Here is a 17521-nt window from a genome sequence, read left to right on the forward strand (position 1 = left end):
CCTCTAGCACCCGCCTTGGCTGGTGGCCTGGCGCCGCCGCTGGCCGGCTGTGCCCCCTGATTGCCACTGTGGGAAGCAACTGGTGGGGTGCTTGCTGGCCAGCCCCACCCCCCAATCGCTGCCACCGGTCGCCTCCCTCTCAGGAGCGTCTGCCCCCTGATGATCAGTGTACGTTATAACAACGAATCGTTCTGCCATTTGGTCAATTTGCATATTAGGGTTTTATTATATAGGATCACTGCTACAGTTTCTCCCATAATTACCAGCATAGTGGGAAATTTTTCTTGGATCCCTTTGAGAACAGCTTTCTATAGGATTGTTTATTTCTTACAATTTTAAAAAATTTCTCACATAGAGTGTATATAATGTTCTTCATCATATATTTTATTTTCCTTCCTAAAGTGGTATATTTGTAGTTTCTCCCAGATTTAATCTTTACCTTTGGCAGAACTTTTGATCTTTTATTGTCATTTTAAAGAGCCAGTTCTTAGAGTGATTAGTTCTATAATTTTATAACTCATTACTTTCTGGTTTTACATGTCTCTTAAATCATGCCCTTCCATATTCTTTAGATTTATATTTTTCTCTGTCATCTTAAGTTGTATGTTTAATTCACTTATTTTAATTTGTTCTGATTTAATAATAGAAATCTTAGTTTTAAAATGTTTGTATACTATTTCTTAGAGTCCCAAATGTTTGGAACCTGAGGGAATTGTCAAATCATGTAAATCAAACCATTTGTGTTCCATATTGGGAACATAAACAGGTGAAAGGCTTGCCTCAGAGCCAGGTAGTTATAGAACCAAAGTGAGTATCAGTGTCCCTGACCCTCTTTTTCCACTGCACCACTCCACCTACCTTCTTAACCAAAAAAGACATGAGAATGAAATAATCATTTCTACTGGTAATGCGACCTGTCTGCCATGACAACTTGGGAAACTCCTCTCAAATGCCGAGGACTTAAGTGGCCAGCTACAGACATTCTGAGTACTCTTTTTCTTTCTCTGGGACAGAGGTTAGTTTGTGTTGACACAGACTGAATCAATAAACCTTCTGTTGATTCAGGTAGGGTGCAAGGCCTGTAGAGGGAGTCTTTGGAACTAGAGTTTCAGACCAGCGGAACCATACCTGTCCTGAAGCAGCCACACATTTCTTCAGCTGCCCAGCTCTAAACCAGACCTCCAGGTTAGAGAGCCTGGCTCTGCTCGCTTAGTGCTCCAGTGTAACTATGCCTCCCCACCCATGTGCCAGTGTGCCATCATGACCTGGATGCATTTTTACTGAAAGCTACACTGGTGAAGGATTGCATCTCCTTGCAGTAGAGTTCTGGGGGGTGGGGAGAGAACAAGTGGATTAAGAAAGAGCTGCTCTAACTTGCATTAGTGAGAGGTCGAATATCATGGAGTAATGTGGGCAGGATTCTTCATTTTTACTTACCAAGGATTATGAAAGCTAAATACTTTCTTGTAACATTTGATGTTGATGACCCCTTGAAAATGAAGATATAGAATGATGGATTTGTGTGTATACATATTGGTGAACATACATATGTGTACATACATATATTTCACACACAGAGGAGAGTCTAAAACCCAAAAGATCTTGTGGTGGAGCATCTTCATGTGAAGGGACAAATGTTTTTGTCATGGGTATAATTTATACCTTTTTTTAAGTGTCTGTGTTCCTGATCCAAAGTCTGTGAGCCTGACACTTTGAAAGGCCAAAATTCAAAATGCCAGAGTTTTGAGTAAGCAAAGGTTTACTCATGGAGAAGGCACCAACACCAGAAGATGGGAGACTTAGTGGTGCCTCAAATCTATCTTATGAAAGCACAGAGTTCAGGCTTCTTTCATGTCAATGGAAAGAGTAATAGGAGGGGCAAGAGATGATTGACAACCATAGACATCTGGATACCAACTAAGGGTACGAGGAAGATCGTGCTTAGTCTGTTGACCCTGGTTGATGTTGAATATGGTCAGGAGGTTCCTGCAAATCTTTAATAAACAATATATACTTCCCTTATCTCCTCTGGAGAGGCACTTTCTGGTAAGGGGAGTTTGACTCTTGTTACCTGGAGTTACCTGTAAAATTCAATGCAGCTTATAAGATTTTGAGTCAACCGATGTTTATTATGGGCCAACTCTATGAAATTCCTGTACCCAGGGGCTCTCAAAAGATATTTTTTATTCACTTTTACGCAGACACTTCCTGTATAATGAATGTTGTCATTATTGCTTTAAAGATGAAGTCACGGAAGCTCAGAGAGATTAACCAACTTATCCTGGATCACACAGTTAATACTAGTTATGTCAGAATCTAAAATCAAACCCAGATTTTCTGATTTCAAGTTTAATATTCTTTCACCTCTCTGCTAAGACAAAGCAATTTCATACTAAATGTTCATTCCTCCAGGTCTAGGAGAATGCCTTGTTTACCTTTATACAGAGCCTTGTTAGCTGTTTCCCAGGAGATTATACACTAATTATCCTTATTGATTTTTATTTTTATCAAAGCATCACATCAGCATTCTTTGAGAGGTCAGATCACAATGCTATAAAACCTTTAAAAACTAGCCATTCCCCCAAAACACACACACACACACACACACACACACACACACACACAAAACTAGCCACTCCCTGACCCACTCTACATAATAAGTTTTTGTTCCAGAATTAATCCATGCAATTTGATGTAGAATTTGAAGGGGAAGGAAATAAGAAATTGTGTTTCCTTAACAAACATGTCCCATGCACTTTCCAAAGGGTATCTTATTTAATCCTCAGAAGGACTCTAACTTATCCTGGGACTCCAGCCCTCGTGCTATTTCCACCTCACTGGGCTGCCTCTCTGTGCTATGAGAAGTGCATTAATTATAATATGTCAAGAACATCAGATGTCTTATATCCCTTGTGAAAATTCAGCTGGTTTTCAGAAGTTCATCCCTCTTTTCATAAATTGATTGGTTACCAGTAAGTCAAAAATGAAACTAAAGCAATCTGCACCAGCAATTTTATTAACCCAAAGTGGATATACAGATGGCCAAAAGACATGAAAAAATGATCATCAGAAAGATGAAAATTAAAATGACAATGAGCTATCACCTCACCCCTGTCAGAATGGCTACCATCAAAAAAGCAACAAATGACAAGTGCTGACAAGGAAGTGGAGAAAAGGGAACCCTAGTACGCTGCTGGTGAGAATGCAGACTGGTGCAGTCATTATGGAAAACAGTATGGAGTTTCCTCAAAAAATTAAAAATGGAATTCCCATTTGACCCGGTGATCCCAGTTCTAGGAATATATCCTAAGGAACCCGAAACACCAATCAGAAAGAATGTATGCACCCCTATGTTCATAGCAGCACAATTTACAATAGCTAAGATCTGGAAACAGTCCCAGTGTCCATCAGCAGATGAGTGGATAAGAAAGCTGTGGTACATTTACATCATGGAATACTATGCAGCAGTAAAAAAGAAGGGTTTCTTACCCTTTGAGACATGGACCTGGAGAGTATTATGCTAAGTGAAATAAGTCAATCAGAGAAAGACAATTATCACATGATCTCACTCATATGTGGAATCTAAGTAACAAAATAAACTGATGTACAAAATAGATCCAGAGACATAGAAGCATGGAACAGACTGTCGAATTTCAGAGGGAAGGTGGGAGTGGGAAGAGATCAATCAAAGAACTTGTATGCATATAAGCATAACCCATGGACACAGACAGGAGGGTGATAAAGACCTGTGGTGGGGGTAGGGGCAGGTTAGAAGGGGTCAATGGAGGAAAAGGGAGGACATATGCAATACTTTCAACAATAAAGTTTTTTTTTAAATCTAGGTATTTCTACTCTCTTCCTTCTGAAACTGATGTACGTCTTACAACTTTATTAGATTTTTTTTAGTTTTTTAGGAGCTACTCAAGTCAGAAGTGGTATGTAATTTTAAGTAAGTGTTCTTAATTTGGTCTCTAAAGTCTTGCATTTTTCCCTGACGGCAGAATGGCATTTAGATAGCCCTTTGAACTTGTGCATACACAGCAAGGTCTGCTGCATTTGTGAAATTCAGCACAAACACTCGTCATTTGTTGGCACAAATCATGTTTACTAATATTTTTTGCTTACATTCACTTTTCTATTTAAATTCTTCATTAAATATATATGATGGAAATTTCATCTCTTACCTCCCCCCCTTTTTTTACTCAGGGTGTCCCCTGGCCTTTGTGTATAGAGGCCAATTAGTCAGATCAGGTAGTGTTATTCTCTATCATTTATTAAATTGTATGTTCTTCAAACTCAGGAACTCTGCCTAATACTTTTATGCCCTCCTGTCACAGCTGGATTTATAATTTTGATACATGAAAGAACTCAATAAATGTGTGTCACACTGAATGGAATGGAATTGTAGTAACTGTCTGCCCTCGGTGGATGTCCTGTTTGTGCCTCCACAAGCCCCTGTTGCGTTCCGTTCAGAAGCGAGTGCTTCCAGAAGGGAAGTGAGGCTCCTAGAGAGACACAATTCACTGTGACAGACAGTAGAGCCTTGGGTTCCAGAGTCCAACTGCCTGCCCCTCCCTTCTTTGCTCTTGCCTCTTCCCTTGGGGGTGTTTCCATTGCCCAAATCTGTGTTGTATCATTCTGAATTGGGAAATGTCAAGTTCACAAAATAGCACTAGAATTCTCTTCCCTCCTCCCTCTTTTTTGGTATAACAAGAACAAAAAGTTAAAGTTACTTTCTCGTGATTAGTTCACTCATTTGGAAAGTTACCCAAAACAGTTGTTGAGAGTCATGTTTGAGCCATTGGTGAATCAAGGAAATCAACTTTTTAATATTAGAGTCAAATGTTCAGGCCTTATCCTTCCACATCAGCCTTTTACCTAAATATTTCAGTTTGTCTTGAACTTTTCTTATTGTTTTTCTATTCCTAACCTCCTTTGTTCTGCTGATGTCAACCTGTTAGGTATTTGTGTTTGTTTAAGTGTCTGAAAATATAACTCCCACAGCCCAGAGTTGCTTTTAGAAGTTGCCTGGACTCAGAAGACACGATTCTGCTGTTACCCACCTTTGCTCCTGCTCTTAGCCCGGGAGCTGCCTCTGTAGGACACAGGCACCCAGGGCAAGGCAGAAGTGGCCCCAGTAAGTCAGGAGGGTGAGCCTCCAGCTCCACAGCCCAGCAAACATTTACTGAGATCTTACTGTATGCCAGGCACTGAGCTATGCACGGGCACTACAAAGATGAATAAGAAATGTGAGCCATTCCAGCAAGGGAGACTGAGTCATAAGTAGAGAAGTATCAAACAGCAGGAAATGTGGTGGTAGGTAGTTGTGCAGGGTGAGGTAGAAGCACAAAGGGCCACCTAACTCAGCTGGAAAAAGCTATAAATGGTTTCTTAATGGAGCCTGGGGAATTAGGAGCAGGAGATGGGGGCTGAAGTGTAGGAAGCAAGGAAGTGAACTTAGGGGTGAGGAGAGGGTAAGAAAGGACTCAGGAGGAAGTGGCAAAATGAACTCAGGCGCTAACTGAGAAATGGCTGGAGTGAGGCCTGTCAGGGCACTGCCGCATGTACTTGAGTGCTGCTGAACAGGCAGCACAAAGAAGGCCTTTGAAATAGACGAGTGTAAAGAAGTGAACCAGCACCAGGTCACAGAGGAAATGCTGGGTCTTGCTAAGGAATAGAGATCAAGCTATCACTGCCTTTCCACCTGTAGGCTGTAGGGAGCCATTAATACAATTTAAGTAGAAGAATGACCTCACCCTTTTCCTTTTAGATGGAGTCATTGGGCACCAGCACTTAGGATATGTTTAAGGGCAGAAGGTAGAGAGGGAGCTATTGCAGAATCCAGGCAAGAGTTAACGGAAACCTGCATTAGAACAAGTATGACAGGAATAGAGGAAGCGATGAGTTCAAAAAGGTAAAATTGGAAGCACCTGATAAGTAGTGTGTGTAGTGGTGTTCAGAGGCGGGAATTTAGAATAATTCCCAAGTTAGGAACTTAAGAGGTCAAGAATATGCAAGAGGGGTAGTGATTTTGAGATCATGATGATTTCAGTTCTGGATGTGTTGAGTTTGGGGTGATCATATCCAAATGGAAATACCAATCAGATGGCTGGACATAGGGGCCCAAATTTGAAATGGTAGCATCGATTTGAGAATTAGATGTATCTGAAGAATGCACAGACAGTATTGAGAATGAGAACACAGATTGATTAAATATCCCTCAACTAACAACCACAAACATATGAGATAAAGTTCTAGATGAACACATACAGAGTGATTATATATGTATATATTATATATATATTTATATTATATATATATTGCCCCCCCACTAAGGATTAATAAAATAAGATATATTCTATAAAGCATTGCATCAGAATAGCTGTTTGCAAGGAATGCAGACAAAACAACATAAACCAAAAACCACTTTCTCCAAAAAAAGAGCAGGCATGTAGAAAATTATAGCTTTGAATCTGTGTCAAGGAAGGGTGTCTGACAGTTACAGGATATGAGAAGAAGTTTCAAATTACTAACTTGTTTGGTTTGGAGGAAAGAATGTTCACAAGTAGTCGCCAGAGACCCCCTTATACCGTCAGTATAAAATGAAGTCACTGTTAGTACATCCTCACCCTACTCACCCTGGCCATATGTGTTTACCCAGCCTTTCATTTCCCCCTAGTAAGTATGCAACTGCACAAAATACTGCTTATTTCTAGATTGAGGCATTCACTAAAGTCATTTTGATGCCTCAAAGTGGAAGTAAAATGGTAGATGTTTTCTAAGGAAAGAAGCTTCATCTATGGTATGATATGTATTACCTTCCAGAATGACAACTCAAACAATACATGGAACTCTTGTATTAAGTGATGTAAAGAATTATATTTCTTGTAATGTTAGTAAGTATCATATATTTTTAAGTCTGAATTACATTGAGATTTCCATGATAGGTTTTCCAAAACTCTAAAATTTTCCAAAATTCTCACCTGTTTCATTACTGTAAACTTCATAAGAACTCTCTCAGTGTGGAAAGGGGATTTAGAAAAACTGCAGTGAAATACCAGCCTTTCAGATCAATAGTAAGTAAAAATAAAGGCCTGACAATGAATAAATACATATAAAAGTTTGAGCTGATGTGGTGGTTCATCTTTTGAGAATTTCAGAGGAATTATTGTACGAAAGTGGAAAACCACAAAATGGGTTTTATTAAATTACTCATCAAACTTGTACACCTCTATGAAGACCAAAATGAAAACACAAGAAAGCATAGATGGAAAAACACTGACCTCTGTGATAGGATAGCATTTCATAGAGGTGGTGTGAGAGCTGATCCTTTGTGGAGAAACTTGTTCAACAACAAGAAAAATACAGGTTTGTGTAGAACAGAGGGGTTACTGACAGAGTGAGAACATTGTGTCCTAGTTATTTTCCATCTACTTTGAGGACAATCTGTAAAAAAATAGAAATTATATTTTAATTTGCCCCCCTCCAAGTGTTGGGGTGTGCTGAAGAAGTAAAAATGTATTTCTTTAGTTGTCTGTATAAGTTATAATTATAAAGACAATTCATTTGGCTTGTCTTTGACTCCTGAGCCAGACATGAATTATTTGAAGTTACTTTTCTCTGGCCCACCTTCTTTAGCACATGGGAAGGTAGCATATTTTTGTACTGACCACATAGCACTAGGGCCTATTCTACTTGTAGGGGAGGGGGCCCTGGAGCACAATGAGTGGGACTTTAAGGCACATCACAGACTTGTTCTGGTTTCTCCCACCATGGCCTGCCACAGTGCCCAAAGAGGCCATTAACAAATGGCTTTGGGTTAAGATAGCAGTTCCCAAACTTGTTTTGTAAAACATCAGGGCTGAAGGATACGAATAGTTGTTATATAGAAAAAAAGGGGTAAGAAATTTCATATTCAACTAAGTTAAACAGAGTTAAGCAGGATTGGTTCTTTGCAGGGCCCTCTAAGCATGTAGCACCATTCCCTTGATGGATTCATGGGCTGAGAGCCAGCTCTGAAGTTGAATCTGGGTGGGTGATGAGTAGCAGGACAAAGCCTGAAATCTGAAACCAAATGTGCCAAAATGTTGGCAGTGGTTGTCTTGATTAGTGAGGTTATATAATTTTTAAAAGTTTCATTTAATTTACATTTTTGTACTTTTCAAATATTCTGCAACAAACGTGTATTTCCTTTGTAATCAAAAGAGTTTTCTAAAAAAGAATCAAACATGGAATTATTTTGTGATTTAGCTACTATAAAAATATTTGTCTTTCTTTAAATATTTGTCTTCCTTTAAATTGTAATTACTAATAGTATTAATATAACCAGCAAGAAATATGGATTTTGTGCAACAAACCAAAAATAGATCTGCTTCAAAAGTTGTTTTATATCCTATCTCTTAACTATTTATCAAAGATTAGTAATATAAATGTATAGTTATATTTTGTCGGGGGTGAAAAGATGTTGCTTTGACTTACAATGTTGTTTCTGATACTTGGACCTTCCCTAGATTCTAGAATATGATATATACTAATAAAAGGGTAATATGCTAATTAGGCCAGACATCCTTCTGGACGTCCTTCCAGACAAAGCCACAGTGGCGGGGGCCAAGGCAGAGGCAGTTAGGGGTGACCAGGCCAGCAGGGATGAGCAGTTAGGGGTGACCAGGCAGGCAGGTAGAGTGGTTAGGGGCGATCAGGCAGGCAGGCAGGTGAGCAGTTAAAAGCCAGTGGTCCCATATTGCGAGAGGGATGTCCGACTGCTGGTGTAGGGGTCCCAGAATGGAGAGGGTGCTGGCCGGGTTGAGGGACTCCCCCCCCCCCCCCCAACGTGCACAAATTTTGTGTACCGGGCCTCTAGTATAAAATAAATCACCTTTTAATCTAGAAAATGCTAAAAATAAATACAAGAATAGATAGATGATGATAGATAGATAGATGATAGATAGATAGATAGATAGATAGATAGATAGATAGATTAGATAGATAGATAGATAGATCTTTCTGAGATGATGGGGGAACCTGGGAGAACTGAAGTGGAGAACTAAGACCCACCTTACTGATGAGGATGGTCTCAAATTTTGATAAAGTTTTCTGAAAGCTGGCTGGGACTCAATAGCGAGTAAACAAACATTGCACTTCTGAAGTCTTGAGTAAAACATAGGTGTCTGGAATTGGAATTTAATTCCTGGACAGAGGAAAGAAAATGGTGGCTTCTGTCAATATCTAAGAATGGAGGTATTGGAAGGACACTTTCTGATAGTCCTCATTTGATTTAGTAGCATTTTCCTGGTCACAGAAAATGGTCCAGAAATGAGAATGAGGCAAAGGAGAAGCTTTGTGTAAAGTGGAGATAATGGTAATGAGGGTAAACAAAATACTACATGAAAATGCTTAGCACAGGACATTACAGGGGAAGTGCACAGCAAATTACTGTTATCAGCAATGGGTTAAGAGACAATGTTGTTTGCTATATTTATATTGATTTTTAGTTTTATTGGGTAGCAATAAGAGAATATCTCATATAGTAAGAAAACTTGAAACAAATTTGTATTTGGAGACTTGTTTTGTGGTACATGTTAATATTTTTGCTGTTCTAAATGAATTTGAGAATTCTCCATCCATTAGATATTTAAATCTGTACTCTTACATATTTTTTGTTTGCTTAATATCAGTTTCTGAGAAACTTTTCTATTGTGTACATGACAAGCAGTAGAATATAAAAAAAATGCTAACCATTCAAAGCTAAGTTGGCATTTAAATGACCATGAGTTACAAAGTTTTTCCAATGACTACACCTGCATTTGCACAGAATATAGCTAGCTCAATGTGTAAAAAAACAGGACATTTCAAATTCTTTTCAGTCATTGTGTGGTTTCACCTCAACAATCAGTTCAAGTTTAGATCCAGCTTTAAAGCCACTGAAAGTTTTCTGCTGCCATTTCCATCTAGAAGATTCAAATAGGATAGTCTTCAGAACATCAGCAGCGGCAGAAACTGTGGGAAGAACTTTCAGACTAGCTAATTTTATCCAGCCCGTTGGTGTCTATCAAGGCTGTACCCAAACCAGCTAAGATAATCTATGTTGTTGCTGATCTTGAAGTTCTTTGGCCTAAGCTTTCACAATTTTTCTTGGGAACTTGTGAGGAAACTTCTTAACAAATGCCTAGTTATTTATTTTAGGTTTTTATTCATTGACCCATTTGTTCATTCGTAATAGTTGTTAACCACATTCTCTGGTGAGTCACTTTAACGATGAATGTATACCTGGTATGTCAGTGTAGACATCCTTTCAGGCATTGTTGGAGTTTATGGTGCAGAAATTAAAAACTAAAGACATAAATCAGGATAAGAAAATACTTGTCTTCAGTGAAAAAGACTCACAAAACTCTCTTATGTATATGTATATTTTTTACTCACTCTTGATTCAGATGAATTGTTTAACTTTTGTTTATTAATTTTATCAGTTGAAGTCCAGAATATTTCTGAATCTGGTCAAATGTATGGGGGAAGGTATAACATTGCCTTTTTAAAAAAGTTTTGAGTTTTAATGAGCATATAATAAACTGCTCATTTTTAAAGAGTACAATTTGATTAGTATGGATATATGTGTATATCTATGAATCCATCACCCCAAACATTTCATCATGCCCCTTGGTAATCCCTCACTCCCACCTCTCTATCTCTATCACCAGGCAACCATTGATCTGCTCTCTGTCACTGTAGCTTAGTTTACATTTTCTAGAAGTTTACATAAATGGAATCATACAGTATACAAACATTTTAGTCTGGCTTTTTTCTTTACCAAATATATGCCTTCCAAATATTTTCTCCCAGTCTGTGACTTATCTTCTCATTTTCTTCACAGTGTCTCTCAAAGAGCAGGGGATTTAAATAAAATTTTTAGAAGGTTTTAATTTTGATAAAATTCAATTTATTAATTTGTGTTTTTATCAATCAGAGGTTTTCTCCTATATTTTGTTTTAGAAAATGTATGATTTTAGAGTTTATGTTTAAGCTTTTGGTGCATTTTTAGTTTATTTTTGCCTGTGATGTGAGGTATAGATCAAAGTTTGTTTGACTTTTTGCATATCTAATTGTTCCATCACTTTGTTAAAAAGACTATCCTTTCTCTACTGAATTGCTTTTGCAATTTTTTCAAAAATCAGTTGTCCATTTATATGTGGGCTCATTTCTGGATTCTCTGTTCTATTCCATTGTTTATTTGTTTTTCTCTCTGTCTCTAAGCCAGAACCACACTTTCATGATTATTGTGCCTTTATGTCAAGATTTTGAAATTGGTAGTATTAATCTTCCAACTTGTCTCATCTAATCTTGATCCTTTGCATTCCCCTGTGGATTTTAGTATCAGATTTTCAATTTCTACAAAAAAAGCTTGCTAGGATTTTTATTGATTGTATTGAATCAATAGGTTAATTTGGAAATAATTGATATCTCAATAATATTGAATCTTCTGACCCATGAACATGATATCTTTCTCTACTTTTGTAGGTTTTTCTGTAATTTCTTTGTAATATAGTTTTACTGTATATATGTCACATCCTTTGTCAAATTTATCTGCAAATATTTAATAGTCATATGATGTTGTTTTTTTAAGTTTTATTTTCTAGTTTTCATTGCTAATATAGAAATACAGTTGATTTTTATGCATTTATCTTGTATCCTGAAACCTTGCTGGCTGAACTCACTTAGTTCTTGTAATTCTTTTTTTTAAAATATATTTTATTGATTTTTTACAGAGAGGAAGGGAGAGAGATAGAGTTAGAAACATCGATGAGAGAGAAATATCGATCAGCTGCCTCCTGCACATCTCCTACTGGGGATGTGCCCACAACCAAGGTACATGCCCTTGACTGGAATCAAACCTGGGACCCTTCAGTCCGCAGGCCAACGCTCTATCCACTGAGCCAAACCGGTTTCGGCAGTTCTTGTAATTCTTGTAGATTCTGTTAGGTTTTCTACATATGTTATCTGCAAACATAGTTTCACATCTTCCTCTACAATTTGGATGCCTTTTATTTTTTTCTTGCCCAATTTCACTGGCTAGGACATCCAGTATAAGGTTAAATAGAACTGGAAAGAGTAGACATTTTTGCCGTGTTCTCGATCTTGGAAAGCATTCAGTCTTTCATCATTAAGTATGATGTTATCTGTAAGTTTTTTATAGATATTCTTCATTAGGTTGAGGAAGTCTCCTTCAGTTCTTGTTTTGTTGAGCGCTGTTGTTAAGAATACCACTCTAATCAAATAATTTTTATAAAAGTGGCACTCATTTACCAGAATAATACTTCCTGGCATTTATATGAATACATGTAATTTCTCAATTTGTTATCTATTATCTACTTTGTATATAAATCTTTCACCTTAGGATATCAACCATTACTTAGGTAATTCACACAATTCATTGAAAGAAGCAAAAATGATTTCCTTTATTTGTTAGATTAGAACATCAAGACACCAGGACATTAAATAGCTTATTGCCAAGGAACAATTATTTATTTGCTTGTCCAAATACAAAATGTATACACTTAGATTTTTATAGGTTAAGAAAACTTTTTTGAATAAAAAAGATTAAAAGAAGCTTCTGAATACTATTCTTTCTGCTCTCATCTCAAACAGAGCCCCAAACATGTGGGAAAAAGCAAAGGCTGGATCTAAGAGCCAAAACGAACAAAATGAAATCTCCTGGAAGCCACATAAAAGATCTCTGGTGCATTTCTGAAAGTCAGTTGTCCAGCTCCAGGATTGGGGAGACTATAGCAATGCCTATGTTGAAGTTTGGGTCTTTGGTGGGTCACAAAAGCAGAATTATTCAGTCATGCTATTTAAAAACTATCCAGAATCACAAGGAGGTCATGGCTGCAAAGTAAGGGAATGTGTTCCTATGGATATTTGAACATTCTAAGAAAAAGAAGACAGTGTCTTACCATCAGAAAGAATAAAATGTTCATGAGATGGTAACATCATTTAATATAAAATAAACAACTTCTTGAAAGATAAGGAATACTTCAAAAGATATTAATATATTGGATTTTTAGGAGAATGGAGACTTTTAAAACATAATACTTTTTAAAAAATATAGTAATAGAAAATGTCCCATTATATATTTAAAATTAATTAATTATGTTATAGGTTTTGAGAGAACTCTTAGCCCAGAGCCCAATATCATCATTCATTTGACTGTTTGAAAAAATGACATTCTGCTTTTGGCTATTACTATAAAGAGGGTGGGGTAGACTTAATGTTACTGTCTATGAATATTCTCTTTCAGACCAAACCAAGCTAAATTTTCTGTGGTTGATTATCATTCATGTTGTGTGCCAATTTAAATATTTTGAAAGAAAAGTTTATATTTTTTCATGTTCACAGATTTAATACTTCTTTTAAATAAATATTATTCTTTGTTTACATTGCCTTAAAATTATAATAATAGCAAATTCAGGTTGTTTCCACTTTTCTCATTAAGAAAATGTATTTTAACTAAGCTAAATTCATGTCTGATTATATTCCGTATGAGGAGAGAACGGTTGGGCAGAAGAGGGGTTAATTTGAGCGTGCCATGAACCCTCCAGCCCTCTTTACATCATTTAATTTTTAGCAGATGGGGAGATTAAGGGTACCTCTTCAGCAGGATAGAGGGTTTTTTCTAATTATAATTTAAATCTCAGAAAAATATAATAATTTAATTAAGTGTATTTTAATATGAAAAGCCTCAACATGGATACTTTATTATTAAAGCAAAAGTCTGAATTCTCTTTTTGCTTTTTCTGACTTTTTGCTGTGAACCTTACAGGCCTGTTGACGGCTCAGTCACATGGGACAGGCCAAGGTAGGGCTTGGACCACACCTCAAGCCCACCACTGATGGAACAGGAATTTGCTTCAGCCCAAGGAAAACAGAGAAAGTCTTTTCCATTTCTTTTTAGGTGTTATATATGTTTAATAATCAGCATGGTGTTGTAGTTTAAAGCATGGACTTGACCATGGGTTTTGGATTCAGGTAAACCTACCTTCACATCTTCTCCCCCAACTTCTAGACATTTGATGCAGTGCCTCAGTGTGATCTCTAGGACAGGGTGATTTGGAAGAGGCAGCAAGATAATGTATGTCAAAGGCTGAGCACAGAATCTGGCCAGTTTGAGCATGCAATAAATGATGGCTGTTATTATAATGCATTCCAGATGCATAAGTAGTTCATCTGTGCTTCCAGCCAGTCTCTTGAAGACAAAGACAAAATTACCTGTGCACACTGTGCAGTTGTACCAGCGGCACACTGTGTGCTAATAACACTTTTCCTCTGAGACTCCTATTTCATCTCACAAACACTGTTACGTTTGGCCCATGGTGACACTGAATTAGGAAAGAAACAGCCCTAAAGAGTTCCACCTTCTTGTTATTGCTGTATTTCTCCCAGTATTTTGTGTCCTAGGACTCTGTCCTGCTGTCTATTTGAAACTTAAACACCATTCTTGGCAATTGGGTTATGATTTTTTTTCTATTATTAAATCATTACCTCAAACTTTAAAAATACTTTTATTTCTTTATTAGAAAAAAGTGTATTTTTATTAATCTAAGGGAGATTTGAGCAGTCTCACGGGCTTTTAAAAACAGTTTGGTACAAGCCACAAATTGTTTTAAAATTGAGGGTCCTTTCAGCTTGACAAAATAGTTCAAGTCCTGTGAGAGAAACAGTGTAGGTGTTTCTCAGAATTAATAAAATTAACAATAATCTATGTAAATACAATTGCTGCATTGTAATTGGATTATAATGGCAACCCCTTATCTGGACATACTTGTCAAAAAATGCTTTTAAGAAAACCTGTTGTACTTTGAAGACCTGTTGCTGAAGAATAAGGAGAATAGAGAATGAAATTTCTCTTAGTGTGGAAAGATATTCTTAATTAGGTAGAGAGATCTAACTTCTACATTTTAACAAACAGTAAAACCTACTTGGCGTCCAGGAAACCAAAGTACAGTGGGGCCTTGACTTACGAGTGTCCCGACTAACGAGTTTTTTGAGATACCAGCTGTCTCTCGGCTGATTTTTTGCATTGAGTTGATAGAGTAATTTGAGTTAATGAGCTCCTTAACGAGCTCGGTCTCGGAACGAATTAAACTCCTAAGTCAAGGCCCCACTGTAAACAGTGATTTTGAACCAACCCCTAAATCCTTTGTAATGTTCTGTATGTACTGATCCCAAGCACTGGGAAGAGAAAAAGCAGGATCTATCTTCTTTATCCTGAGAGAGAGAAAGGGAGGGAGGGAGGGAGAGGGAAAGAGGGAGAGAGAGGGAGAGAGAGAGAGAGAGAGAGAGAGAGAGAGAGAGAAAGAAAATGAATGCCAGGGAAGAGGGGCACAGAGGACACAGCCCTGGGGCACAGCTGCAGGGGATAAATTAGAGTTAGGATTTCTGCAGTTTCAGAAAAGAGTGTGGAACATTTCCACATAAATAGAGCAAGGGGGAAAGAGAACAAAGGGCAAAATGCAAATCCGAAAGAGAAAGTAAGAAAACATGTGACAGGTCAAGGCAGGAGTCTGGTAAATGCTGGTTTTCCTCAGACCAACAAAGCACTGACCATTTGAGTGGAAAGCCAGGCAGAAGCCCGGCAAGGCTAACAACATCTACTTTGTCTTTGTCGAATGGAGGCCGTCATCAGTGTCAGGGTCACGACTTGTTTGTCAGACCTCTAACTTCTCAGCCAGACGGCTGAACTTTAGACCAGCCATCTGCCAGGTAGAGCACAGAATGGAAGGGGCGGCGTGGGCTGCACTGGGTTCCCAGCACTGCTGCTTGACACACGCCCAGGTTCCTTCCTGATCATCACCAACTATCTCATCCTCCCCAGCCAACTTCCAGTTGGTTTCCTGCCAAATAAGGAATTTAACGTGTGTTCTGAGTATGTAGTTTGGGACAAAAGTTATGAGGGCATGTAAAAATGTTTCTTGAAAAGTTTAAAGTCTCTAAGAGTTTGGAAACAAGAATAATGAGAACTACAATCTGCATTGGTATTCTTGTTTAAGTAGTGAGTTGTGTTTGCTTTATGGCATTGCTCCAGTAAAACAGAAATTTCACCCAGCAACCATTTGCCCCGCTTTTACTGCTGTCTACAGGAGCTTGGGAGTGGCCACAGCTGTTTCCATTCCCCTAATGATTTTTTTGCATCTCTCCTCCCCGTGCTATTAAGTGTTGAAAGGAGGGGCCACTTAGTAATTCTACACCTGTTCAAGTCTGTGCCTATCAACTTGTTGAGCTTCCCAAACAAGTGTGGGGCAAAGCAAGAGGGCATCTGAACCTGATTGGAGGTGGCGGCGTCTGCCGCCGACTCTGGCTTTGCAGATTTTTTTTAAGAGTCCCTAATGTATCTCCTGCAATGGCAGTTGATGACAGCAATTTGTATTCCAGAACGAAGAACAAGCTACAGTCAGCTCAAAATGATTACAAGTCATCAAGACGGAGTAGTCTGCCACCTGAACTACTCCTAGGACATGATATTAGAGGAAGACTTCAAAGAAACATTAAAAACTTGGAACCTATTCACCTGAGGCGCCCGAAAAAGAGACCATCCATATTTCCAGGTAGGAATTGTTTAAATTTTGTCTGTTGGTTAAAAAAACAAAAACATGACAAGGACTGTATCAGATGTGTTATATTTAAAATTAACTTGGGACACGTTTCAGAGCCAAATCAACATGTTTGAATGTAAAAAATAAAATGATTCTCCAATCTAAAAGTACTCTCACTTCTTTTATTTTCCTAACATCTTTAAGGGTCTGTGAATAGGCAGCTGTTTTATTACTTGTCAGGAGCAGCTTTGCTTACAGTCCTGAAGAAGTCCCCGCTGCTTTTCATTCACTGGCATTTTTTCCTTTATTTTACAAGATCATTGGATTGTTGAGTGAAGCTGATGTGTGTGTGTGCCATAGATATTTACAACATTAAATACTTGAGTACATGCTTCAAATTCCTGTCTTGCATCAGAGCCTAAAACCTTTGGTAGAAAAGGGCTCAATTAATGTGGATGGTGAAATGTATGAAAGCTCAGAGGCCTCACTGCTTCTAATCTTGATGAAAGGGCTCTGATGTCTGCTGTAGATGTTCGTGCCGGGATATTACAGATGTGGAGATGGTATAAGATGTCTGTGACAGTGAACCCAACCTCAGGGATCATTGAAGAATATGAATTATTTAGTCAATTTGATTTCAACAGTATTTGCATGGGAATTTCCTGGAGAAACTGGAAGTGGCCTTTTTGTTATGATTATTTGGTTTATTAGACTCTTCAGGCAGGATAGAAAAGGGAAAAATAATTCAATCAGGTTTTACTTAGTAAAATGATATTGACTCCCCTAACAGCTGAGTCTTTGTATTGCGTTAGGAAATAGAAGGGGATTTGGAAATATGGGACTCAAGGCCACAAGCTGAAAATTACACTTCTAAGGAAGCTGTTTTCATCAATTTCTTTTTGGTTCAGTGATGTTGCCCTGATGTCTAGCTCCTCTGC

General features: G+C 37.9%; 1 protein-coding gene across 1 annotated transcript in view; it reads left to right on the forward strand.

The window, feature by feature from the left end:
* Window positions 1–17521, forward strand: part of FRY (FRY microtubule binding protein) — a 572796-nt gene that overhangs the window by 94826 nt on the left and 460449 nt on the right. Inside the window, exon 2 of the mRNA XM_023751126.1 lies at window positions 16423–16595. The gene's annotated coding sequence lies outside the window, so the exon portion shown is untranslated. The remainder of the gene's footprint in view (window positions 1–16422; window positions 16596–17521) is intronic.

The sequence above is a fragment of the Myotis lucifugus genome, unplaced genomic scaffold, assembly GCF_000147115.1.
Source record: "Myotis lucifugus unplaced genomic scaffold, Myoluc2.0 scaffold_19, whole genome shotgun sequence".
Classification (NCBI taxonomy): Eukaryota; Metazoa; Chordata; class Mammalia; order Chiroptera; family Vespertilionidae; genus Myotis; species Myotis lucifugus.